This window comes from Ochotona curzoniae, unplaced genomic scaffold (assembly GCF_017591425.1).
Source record: "Ochotona curzoniae isolate NIBS_2020 unplaced genomic scaffold, NIBS_Ocur_1.0 patch238, whole genome shotgun sequence".
NCBI lineage: Eukaryota > Metazoa > Chordata > Mammalia > Lagomorpha > Ochotonidae > Ochotona > Ochotona curzoniae.
Window position 1 is genome coordinate 10,972 of NW_024466793.1, and position 12,505 is coordinate 23,476.

Consider the following 12,505-nt stretch of genomic DNA (forward strand, 5'->3'; position numbering starts at 1 on the left):
AGTTCTGGCCATTGAGGCCACTTGGGAGTAAACCATCATATAGAGGATCTTTTTCTCTGTCTCTCCTCTCTGTAGATCTGTCTTTCCAAGAAATGGAAATTTTTAAAATAAAATATAAAATTCTTTTAAAAAGAAACATAAGTAATACATATATGGAAAAGATAGGAAGCATAAAAGGGTATTAAGAGAATACCCGAGAGAAAAAAACTGCTAACCAGATTTGCCACAATCATGAAGACATGGAAACAGCCCAGATGCTTTTGAAAGAGGCATGGATATAGAAGGGTGTGTGGCTTGCTGACCTGGGTCACTCATGGGCCTCCTCCACCTCAGTAGGCAGCAGTGTCAGCCAGGAGTGGGTAGACCTGAGGGCGAAAGAGACCCAGTTCAGACTGTGAGGCCCACCAGTCTTTGGGCATGACCAGCTCAGGGGCCTGGGAGCTTACCTGGTGAGATATCAAGTCTCAGAGCAGAGACCCTCCCAGCCCAAATGGCACTGGTCTGCAGAGGTGGCTGCCATGAAAATGCTACTGAGCAGAGCCCTGCGTCATATCTGAGGGCGCTTCAAGGCAGCTGGATCCTCCCGAGCCTTTGGGACAGACCCCAGAAGTGCCTTGAAGTAGAGCTTTCTCTTTTAATTTGCTTCTTTCATCTAGCAGTGCAGCAGGATCCACCATGTCAGGCCGGGAATCTCACTGCAAAAACGGGGATGGAGACATGGAGGAAGAAAATGAGAGCCCCAAAGCAGTGGAGAATACAAATATTTGGGAGGAGATAGTTTGATTTTTTTTTTGGTTGATGCATCTAGGCTGTGCTGGAATCTCAGAGGAAAGATAATCTCACTCCTTTTGATTTGAGCATCCAGTGTATCCAGAGTGTTTACAGCAGTAAGATCATAAACAATGATCATGATTTCTTGGCAGTGGTCGTCTAAGGTACCAAGAAGGACAAAAATTCAGTAGATTAAGATTTATTTATTTTTATTGGAAAGGCAGAGATATAGAGAGGAAGAGAGACAGAGAGAAAGATCTTCCATCTGATTTACTCCCCAGTGACCACAAAGGCTGGTGCTGCGCCAGTCAGGAGCCAGGAACCTCCTCCAGTTCTCCCACACAGGTGCAGGGTCCCAAGGCTTTTGGCCATCCTAGACTGCTTTCCCAGTTCACAAGCAGGGAGCTGGATGGGAAGTGGAGCTTCCGGGATTAGAACTGGCACCCATATGGGATCCCAGCACATTCAAGGGGAGGACTTTAGCCGCTAGGCCACCACACCAGGCCCAATAATATGTATGTCTTAACAAGACTTGAACAGCCCACGTGCAAAATGAGTGCTGGAGCTTGACTGGTTTAAGGGGCCAGAAGGGAAACATTTGCAAGACTTAAGTGGCCATGGATGTGACTATTCCCGAAGCGAAGTGCTGTGGTTCTGTGCCAACCTCTTATCAATGTCCAGGTCATGATGAGCCAGAAAAGGATCATGCTGTTCACCAATGAAGGCAACCCCCACAGCAATGACAATGACAATGGCAAAGCCAGCTGGGCCAGGACCAAAGCCAGTGATCTCTGAGACACAGGTGTCTACCTCGACTTGATACACCTGAAGAAGCATGGGGGCTTTGACATATGCTTTTATTCTACAGAGAGATCATCATTGTCGTGGAGAACAAGGAGCTGGAGGTTTACTTTGAGGAACTGAGCAAGCTGGAAGAATTGCTGAGGAAAGTTCATGCCAAGGAGACCAGGAAGCACATGCTCTGCGGGTTAAAATGTAAGCTCAACAAAGTTAGGCAGTTTCTTTGGGTGTTTATAATACAATCCAGAAGTCAAAGAAGCCTCCTCCAGTGAGGCTGTTTCAAGAGACAAATGAATCCATGAAAACCAAGACCTGGATGTAAATACAAGCAGATTGCTTCTGCCCAGTGACACTAAGAGGCCCCAGGTCTATGAGAGTGACCAGATTGTACTAGAGAAGAGGAAAACTGAAGGGTTGAAACAGTTTGATGAGCCAGATTTTGCTGGGGTCCATGCAGTGGGTGTGGATGACACGAAGGTGTGAAGAGAACAGCTCCCCTGTTGGCAAGGCTGCGAGGAGCTTCCAGCTGTATGGCAGGGCCTGGCAGATGTCTCTCCAACCACCTTGACATAGTCTCACCCCTTTTTGCATGAAGACTCAACCACTGCATTAAGAATTCTGCAATCTATTGAGGCATTGTTGTTTGCCCCTGTGAGATGGGGTTTGCAACCAATGTGAGCTTGGGAGTTAATGTTGATAATGTCTTGGTGAGTGGGCCTTTAATAATTTGCACACAGGAGTACAATTAAGCCCATGCCATTTCTGGACACCTTATTGTGTGCCTACCCATTGTCCCAGAATCTGACCCAGACATGTGGCATGTGTCCTAAAAATTAATGAAAGTGATGGGAGTATGAACTGAAACTGCCACAGTGACAAATACAGTTACTGTGACCTTAAAGGCTAGCCTGTCTTTGCAATTTCTTTGAAGCATACAAAATGTATCTATTTTAGCTGCTTATATAATTTTTGGCTAGAGGAATTAAAGGATGCTTTTATTAATATTACAAAGATAGGCTTTTAATTATTGTTTGATTGTTTATGGGGTCGTAGAACCTGAAGTGGTAGGGTGATTAAATATTTGAAACTTTTGTCTCTATGTTTTTTCCCTTGTGACATGTTTTTCCCATTAAGTGACGGATAAATTATAGAAGTAGAAATATGGTAGGGATGCACTGCTGATTAGCAGGTAATCGCATGTGCCTTGGCCTTGGAGTCCTGGCTGTCGCTCCATGGCTACTACTGAAGAATGAACAATGGCTTGCTTTGAAGAATATGAATATAGTATTTTGCAGAATTATCTTTAGGGGCACCTGCTTAGCCATGAAGTACAAACAGAATGACCAAATGTCTGTGCATGCCCCCTTAGTCATGAAGTAAAAACAGAACAATCAAATGTTTGCGCAGAACTTGTGATATGACTGGGTGAATAAAAAAGAACAGCTTCTTGAGTTGTTACAAGAAGGCACCAAGTGACTGTGCTTGTGTCTCTTTTCACAAAATCTACAACCCCTTATTGAACTCCGACCTTGTCTGGAGCTGGCCTCTGGTTCTCATTGAGTTCAAGCCCTTGGTAATACTGAAGAAGCACCATTTCTTAAGGAACTCTCCCTGTTTGTGTACCCTGAGCAGTGCCTGGTGAGCAGCAGCTCAACGCTGTTCAGTGTGCTGCTCAACAAGGTCTGGCGAAGTGTTCCATATATGTATATTATATGTTATATAATATAGATTCCATATATATTATTTATTATATACATTATATATGGAACACTTGTATTAAGTATATATATTATACATATAATACATTTGTATTCAGTATATATATATAAAACAATTTTAATACAAAAATTGTCAAGTTGCCTTGAGAAGCAAGAAAGTACTATAGGAACTCTGTATGAAAGATGCTTTAAGAATGCAGAGAGATTAAGTAAAAAGCAAGGAGCATGTGATGTGACCTCTAACCAAAAGAAAGTTGGTACACTATGAGACAAATCAGACATAACAGCAAATTATATGATCAGAAATAAACAGAAGCATTCCATAACAAACAGGCCAATTCACCAAGGAGACATAAAAATCATTAGTATCTAAGTATCACGTAGATCTTCAAAATACATAAGACAAATTGAGAGAACAAAAAGAACAGGACCCGGCACGGTAGCTTAGCGGCTAAAGTACTCGCCTTGCCTGAACGCATCAGGATCCCATATGGGCGTCAGTTCTAATCCTTGTGGCTTGGAAAAGCAACCGAGGATGGCCCAAATCTTTGGGACCCTGCACCCACGTGAGAGAACTGGAAGAGGCTCTGGCTCCTGGCTTTGGATCAGCACAACTCCGGCCATTGTGGTCACTTGGGGAGTGAATCATCGGATGGAAGATCTTGCTCTCTGTCTCTCCTCTTCTCCATATAATTAAAATAGCAATACCGCTGTTAGTGTTGACAAACTTTCTGTGAAAGGCACTTTTAAGAGAAGGAAAAGATAAACCATAAAACTTAGGAAAATGTGGACAAATAATCACTGAATAAAGCACTTCAGTCTGGAGAATTTAAAGAACACTGAACAATTAAAAAGCAAGCGATCAAACCCTGAAAACGGCAAAATAACTAAACAGAAACGTAACCAAAGAAGATATACAAGTGGCATGTACATCAAGGGAAAAGACTGCAACATCATGGCCTGGCGCCATGGCGCAGTGGTTAAGGTCCTCGCCTTGCACGCCCGGGATCCCATATGGGCGCCGGTTCTAATCCCTGCGGCCCCGCTTCCCATCCAGCTCCCTGCTTGTGGCCTGGGAAAGCAGTCGAGGACGGCCCTGCACCTGCGTGGGAGACCCGAAAGAGGCTCCTGGCTTTGGATTGGCTCAGCTCCAGTCGTTGCGGCCACCTGAGGAGTGAATCATTGGAAGGAAGATCTTCCTCTCTGTCTTTCCTCTCTATATATCTGCCTTTCCAATAAAAATAAAATAAATCTTAAAAAAAAAGACTGCAATATCAATTAAAATGACAGAAATAGAAAGTAAAGTTATCCTAATATACACTACACAATCAGATGGTTAAAATTTGTGAAACTGCTGACAACAACAAGTTTTACATATTACTAAAGGGAATGCAAAATTTCCTACACCCACTTTGGAAAGGGCTGGTGTTTTTTTGTGTGTTTTTGTTTGGTATTTTTTTAAGTTAAGATACACTATATCACCTAGGGGTTACACTACCGTTTATTTATTCAAGAGCTATGGAAATAAAGGTCCATACAAAAGATATAAAAAGAGAACTATAGCACCTTCAATCACAATGGAAACTCAGAAAGACACTAAATAGATACAGCGTACGTATTCCCTGGGATGTGAATGAATAAGCTACGTTATATTCATAGAATGGAGTGTTATTTTGGAAATGTACAAAAACCATAACAACAGAGCAAGCTACTTGTATTATATAGACAAATATATATATATTTTTTTATATATACACTATATAAGCAATATATAGTCTATTAACTATATAGACAAATCTCACAAATATGAGGCTTAAGAAGCCTAAAAATGCCTGGTCTTGATTTGTGCGTGGAGTTTCCTGACAATGCAGTCGCTGGGAGGCACAGTGATGGCTTGGGTATTTGTGTCCCTGTCACCAACTGGGAGTAAGTTTACAGCTTCCAACATTGCTTCTAGTCTAAGTCTTAGCAGGCGTTTCAGAAGTCAGCAGATAGCAGCTCTCTTTCTGTATCTGTGTGTGTGTAAATAAGAAGCAAAACAAAAAGGCATACAGTGTATACTTATTTGTATGTAATTCAAAAAGGCAAAATTCATCTCAGGTGATAGAAAGCAGCTTACTGATTTGGTTGCTTGAGTTGCGAATGAGCAAGACTGATTGTAAAGGATTTAGGGTGTACTTTATGTTGTGAGCATGTGCTGTTTCTTGGGGTAGCTGTCAAAAGTATGTATAAAATGCTCAAGACCCACTGAAACATATTCTTTTATGTTTCTGATCTGGAACAAGGAGCTTGTTCCTGGTCTCCCACCCAGATGCAGGATCCCAAAGCACTGGGCTGTCTTTGACTGCATTCCCAGCCCATAAGCCAGGAGATTGATGAGAAGTGGAGCAAGCAGGACATGAACCAACACCTATATGGAACCCCAGTGCTTCCAAGGTGAAGATTTAGCCATTGAGCCACCATGCCAAACCTGAAACTTACTAAAATATGACAATCTCTCCCCAATGCCATGTTCCTGCCATCACTGTAGCACTGCCCTAAGTCCTAACACGAGGGAAGGAAATGGGACAAAATCTCAATTGATAGCTTGAATCTATGCCTACTTAGAGAAGAAAGCATAAAAGGAATTGTAAGAAAATAATAAAATTGGAATCAACACGGCAGAATAGGGTAAGGACACATTGAACCAGACAAAGAAACATTAACCAATGTGAAGCAGACAGGGCACATCCCAGGAAAGAGGAAAGGACAGAACAATAACAGAGGGGAAAGCACAGACACAGGAAAGCAGTGGACACAACAGTGTAGTGCTGCAGTGACCTATACCCCAATGAAAGTCAGTGAGGATCTGAATGGCACTGACAGCCTGAAATCCACCAGCAACAAGGTGGGAAGGGAAATTGACTGGGAGTTCAGGAGGTGAACCCAAACAAAGAACTGCCCATCCCTGCTGGTGTGTTTGATTTGACCAGCAGCTGAGACAGAACAGCAGATCCCAGATGGGCAGTGAAAGAACAGGGTGGATTTTACAACTTGGTCTGCCCCATAGAGCCAAATCAAGCACCATTTTGTGGATGGAGGCAAAGGCTACAAGACAGTAGTGCGCATGTACTGAGCTGGAAGTGAACTCATTGCTGGCTCAGTGAATTGCAACAACATGGCATCCTACAGGTTCCACCTAAGACAGGTCCAAGTATCCCTCAGACCTGACAGCCAACAGATCAAGAACTCTAGTAGTGGTACATCAGGCGCCATTTTGTACAGTGTGGCAAAGGCTTTGAGACTGCAGAGACAACAGTGAGCTGTGCATGCACTGAGCTCGCAAGAACTCACTGAGCTCAGTGCATTGCACTGGTCCCACAGGAAAATACTATCAACTTTGTCATCCTATGGATTAAAATAGGTCCATGTGACCCTCAGACCTAACAGCCAACAGATTCCAGCAAGATCAGCACCACCAACAACCTAGCTATATAGGACACCTGGTGTCTCCCTAATCCTGGGACCTGCTCGAACCAGAAGTGGGAGAAGGCTGTACAGACAACAGTGCAGCCTCAGCACATGGTCACAGGAGGTAGAGAGTGGTGAGCCAGGAGCTGGGGCTACAGAGATCATGGTGGAAGTTTAACGTAAGAACCCAGACCTGGAACTTGCTGGAGGGAGTAGTACAAGTGACTGCAAACAAAGAGCCGTGTACCAACTGCAATAAGTAAAATTGAACTGTAGGCCTGTGGGTGACAGAGCTTAGAAATCTGCCCCAAGGAGAAGACTCTGCTAACCAGAAGGCCAATGACCAAGAGCAGAAGAAGAGACAAAGGCACAGTGAATGTTACTGAAGACTTCCCTGCAAAGGAGCAAAACCCTATGCCAACCTCAGAGTTCACTGAGGAAGACATCGAGAAAATGGGGAACACAGAATATTAAGCACTTGTTATAAAGCTTCTTATCAGTAATGAGAAGCATGTGAAGCAGGAGTTCAAGAAATTTAAGGAATATGTCACACTGGAATGAATCAAATGAAAGCTGATACATCAGAAATGAAGAATACAGTAGAACACATTAAAAGTACAGTGGAGAGTCTCCAAAGTAGGATGAAGGAGGCAGAAGAAAGAATCTCAAAATTAGAAGAAATTTCCTGCCACCGGGGGAAAAAACAACAAAAAGTTGGAAGCAGAGGTGGGTCAGGTTAAAAAAAAAAAGTATTCAAGAACTGAAAGACACTATTAAAAGTCCAAATGTAAGAGTTATGGGAGTTCCCGAATGGGCAGGAAGAGAAACTGGGTTTAACAATGTATTTATGGAAGCAGTAAGGGAAATTTTTCCTCATCTGGAGAAAGAATTGGGAAACAAGATCCAGGAGGGACACAGAACTCCCAACAGGGTTGACCAAAAGCAGTCTTCACCAAGGCACATGATAATCAAGCTCTCTTTAATCTGACATAAGGAAAACATCCTTAAATGTGCACGTGAAAAAAAAAATCAGTTTACATATGTAAAGGAATGCCAAGTAAGCTCACAGGAGACCTCTTATAGGAAACTCTACAGGCCAGAAGAGATTGGAGTGACATATTCCAGATTCTAAAAGAAAAAAAAAATGTCGTCCAGGATAACATACGCAGCAAAGCTTTCCTTTTTCTTTGAAAATGGAATAAAATTCTTCCACAGTAAAGAAAAGTTAAAAGAATATTCCCCTTATATATCTGCCTCTTACAAACCTGCCCTACAAAGATACTTCAAGATGTTCTCTTGACAGAGAAAAAGAATAGCACCCACCAAAACCAAAGGCAAATGTGAAGAACATCTCAGTAAAGTAACAACAGAAGAATAAATCAATGAACAACCCTTTGGTAAAATGACAGGAGAAAAAAATTTTTTAACTAATGAATTTTTTAAAATAATCTTACTTAGTTGATTAGGGTACAAAGGGTCAAGGGTTACAGGAAAGTGGGTAATACCATTGTTTCCACGCTAATATTTTTTCCTCTGTATCATGGGTCAGGCTAGAAACAAAGGTAAAAGCCCCATCCATCCCAGGTCCCCGATGTGAGGTATGCTCCGAGGGTCCTGCTCAAGCAGTTTTGATAGTTCAACAGGTCTGAATTGCTGCCAATCTCACCATTTCAATCACGATGAAACCTGGCTGACAGTCTCAGAATCCACTGGCTGACAGTCTCTTCATGATTTGGGTTCTGAGATCAGCAGTTCAGTTGGAAGAGCTCCAAAAAAACTTCTTCTGAGATGATCCCAAGCCTGATTCTTGTATGAGTTTGCCAGTACAGGGTCTGGCACAGTCCATCACCCCAATCAGCTTATGCACATGCTGGTCATTGCAATTGCTGGGTCAGTTCTGTTTCCAGCCCTGTCTTCCACTTGAACCAATGGGTGTTGTAGTCCAGCTCGATCCTACCCACTTCATACTTGGTCCTCATGCAAACCAGTGGGAGCTGCAGCCTAGTTGGGGTGACTCCCCATAACCCCCACCAGATCTGCTCCCTACCCTGGTTCCCATGCATGCCAGTATGTACCGCAGGCTTGTTCAGTCTGTTCCACATCCCATTTAGCTCTCATACATGTCAATGGGCATTGAAGCCTAGTTCAACCCAACCAACCTACTATCCAGCCCACACACATACTGGCAGGTGCCTTTCTGTCTAGCCACCCCACCCCTGTCCTGGTTTTCATGTTCTCCAGTGGGAGTGGTAACCCACAAGGGAGGTGCCCACTAGCTCTTTACGAGGCCACTACAACTTCTGGATTATGCACTCTCCAGGTGGTTCTGGCATTTAACTTAACAGAGTTAGCCACCAATGCCAGCCTCTGCCATCTGATGATGTGGCACCCAAGGACAACAAAATTTACCACCTTGTGAAAAAAATGGGCGGAGGAAATGAACAGACATTTTTCAAAAGAAGAGATCCAAATGGCTAACAGACATATGAAAAGATGCTCAGGCTCCCTAGCCATCAGGAAGATACAAATGAAAACCACATTGAGGTACCACCTAACTCCAGTGAGATTTGCCTACATTCAGAATTCTACTAACAACATTTGCTGTTGTGAATGTGGGGAGAATGGTACCCTTCCTCACTACTGGTGGAAGTGCAGGCAGTACAACCACTATGGAAGAGCTATACTATAGTAATAATATGGGGGAACTCAGTGACAGAGCAGGGGATTAGGGAGCGAGTAAGGGAAATTCCAGGACTTATGGAACTGTATCATGAAATAATAATAATAATAATAATAGTAAAATTTTTAAAAATACACATACGTACATGGATTTTATGGCCCAGCATGGTGACCTAGTGGCTAAAGTCCTCACCTTGCACATTCTGGGATCCCATATGGGCGCCAGCTCTAATTCCAGTAGCTCTACTTCCCATCCAGCTCTCTGCTAGTGGCCTGGGAAAGCAGTAGAGGACAGCCCAAAGCCTTGGGACCCTGCACTCCTGTGGGAGACCCAGAACTCCTGGCTCCTGACTTTGGATTGGCTCATCTCAGGCCATGGCAGCCACTTAGACAGTGAATCAGCAGATGGATCTTCCTCCTTGTCTCTCCTCCTCTCTATATATCTGACTTTTCAATAAAAATAAAATAAATCTTAAAAAAAACCCACATTGATTTTAAAAACATATTTGGAGTGCATGCTCTATATTAGAATTTGCTTGTAAAATGAACCATAAAAACCAGATGTACTTTCTTGAAAATGTTGATTTAGTAAATAAAAAATAAGGTTTCTAATTGCAAAAATGAAAAAGTTGATGGGAAGTAGAATTAAAAGATAAGTTTATTTTAGGGTAAAATGTCTGAAATCCATACACACGAAAGGTTTTCAAAAAGTTCATGAAAATGGACATCATGAAAAAAACTGCACAGATTTCAAAACTTCCATGAAATATCCTCATATTATTACTACTTAAACACAAAATTGTGTTCATCCTTTCATTTTGCTTATTCTCAGGTATTTTAGCTCTAATATTCTGTTATAATGATTTTAATATATTTTAAGTTTTTTTTTCACATTAGAAGCATTCTCTTTATAAATCATTAATCCATCCTGATACGTAGTAATAAGAGCAAAATATTCCATAGGGACGAGGTGGGTTTTTTATCTGAAGAAATCAATCAAATATTGTTTAGTTATAGTAATCTGTGTTGGGATAATAAATAACCTATGTGGGGTTTTATATAAATCCAAGGTTATGACTCTTCATTCACTTGAATTTCAACTGCTTCTAAGCATAAGATAGCTGAGAAGTTGATTATGGAAAAATGGTGATTCTGATTCTCATTTCTAGCATCAGATCAGAGCAGTTATCGAAGAGAATCCCACTATGTCAATGAGATAAAGGACAAGTATGTTCATTAAGCTATGTTCACACCTTGCTGGATTATAAAATTAAAAAAATCTTAGTGTTCCTGATTCTCATTTAGTGTGTGACGAAAGATGTTATCTGAAGTGGTTGTGGCAAGATTCTGTTTCTTTTTTAATTGTATTTTTATTAAAGACTAATTTATTTTATGAGAAAGAGTTACAAAAAGCGAGGGAGAGACAGAGAGCTTCCATCCATTGGCCTACTCCACAAATGACCTCAACAGCCAAAGCTGGGCCAGTATGAAGCCAGGAGCCAGGAGCTTTTTTTGTGTCTCCCAGGTGGGCACAAAGACCTGACTTGGGCCATCTTCTGCTGCTTTTTCAGGCCCTAAAGCAGGGAACAACTGGAACATGAAACAGCTTCCATATGTGATGCTGGTGTCACAGGCAGGGGATTAGGCTGTTATGCCACTGGGCCAACCCCAGAATTTTGTTTTCACTCGTATTTCAGAAGCGTTGCCTACATGGAGAGACAGTGCTCATGGGCACTCGGAGATGACACTGCCTGGTCCCAGGAACTTCTCCAGTTCCCCTGTGTTGCTTAACAAGTGGAAACTTGAAGAGACAACATCTTCTGCTGGTAGTAAGGACTGAGACAAAGCCCACACAACTTCTTCATGGCATGGGCCACCCACCAGAGGTAACTTCAGTATAATCATTTTCCGTATTACAAGCAACTGTATGGAATTACTACGCCGTATGGGATGGGTATTCGGCATAGCAGTTAAAATGTAAGCTTATGTACTTATATCTCATATTAGAATGCCGGGGTTCAAGTCCACTCTGCATTAAGTTCTGTCTTTCTGCTATGCACCCTGGTTGGGGCAGCAGTCATGACTCAAGTATGTGAGTCTCTGACACCTGTGAGAAAGACCAGGCTTGAGTTTTGAGCTCCTGACTTTGGCCTGTCGCAGCCCCGACTGGTGTAGGCATTTAGTGATTGGGACAGGAAGGGGAGCGGAAAGCTTCTAAAATTAATTTAAGCTCCCCTCTTTCTTTAGTTAACCCTGTTTTATTTTTCCCATTCCAAATTACTTGTATTGTTTGAAAACCCATTATTTTTGCCTTTACTTTCCCTTTATGCCAACATAACAACTGTTTACTTTTGGCACCCCCTCAGTCTTTGGGTTTCTCTTCTAAGAGGCAAGAACCTGAGCTAGTCTACACTGACTGTGGGAAGCCATGCAGTTGGGTAGGATGGCATGGGTGTGTGATGAGCACCACTCCTCGGTTAGCAAGGCTATGAGGAGTTTCTGGCTGCGTGGCAAGGCCCAGCAGAATGTCTCTGGTCATCTCATTGCTGCCTCACCCCATTGTATGGACACTTGATCTCCTCTCTGATGTTTCATGGAATTCTCCTGAGGGTGTTGTTATTTTTTTGCTAATGTGAAATGATTCCTATACCTGGTATAACGCCTCAAACTGATCAATCATGTTATGATAAAAACATCTTTAGCAACATAAGGCAATGACACACAGCTAAAAGCATACAATAGTACAATTGAGCTCACAATGTCTCCAAACATCATGTTATGTGCCCACCTTTGTCCTGAAGCTTGCCCTAATATAAGTAATGTTTTCCTTAAGAAACAGCTTGATGATATCTTGGAACAGATGGTAGTCATGGAGGTGCAGAGTTTGTTTGCCATGCGCCTCGAACTGTTACAACACATGAAATGACGCATTTTGGTTTCTCACCATGGAAAGCAGAAAGTATATGGGGCATCTTCTAAAGGGAAACAAATGTGAATCCCCCCCCCCAAAAAATGGCTTAAAATTTCTACCTTATATTGGCACTCATATTTAAGGAAAGAAAACAGTTTATAAAAATAAAAAAAAG

At 42.2% G+C, this 12,505-nt stretch overlaps 1 pseudogene; it reads left to right on the forward strand.

Annotated features, from left to right (window-relative positions):
• Positions 1–633: 633 nt before the first annotated feature.
• LOC121166804 lies at positions 634–3,252 on the forward strand (annotated as a pseudogene).
• Positions 3,253–12,505: the final 9,253 nt, after the last annotated feature.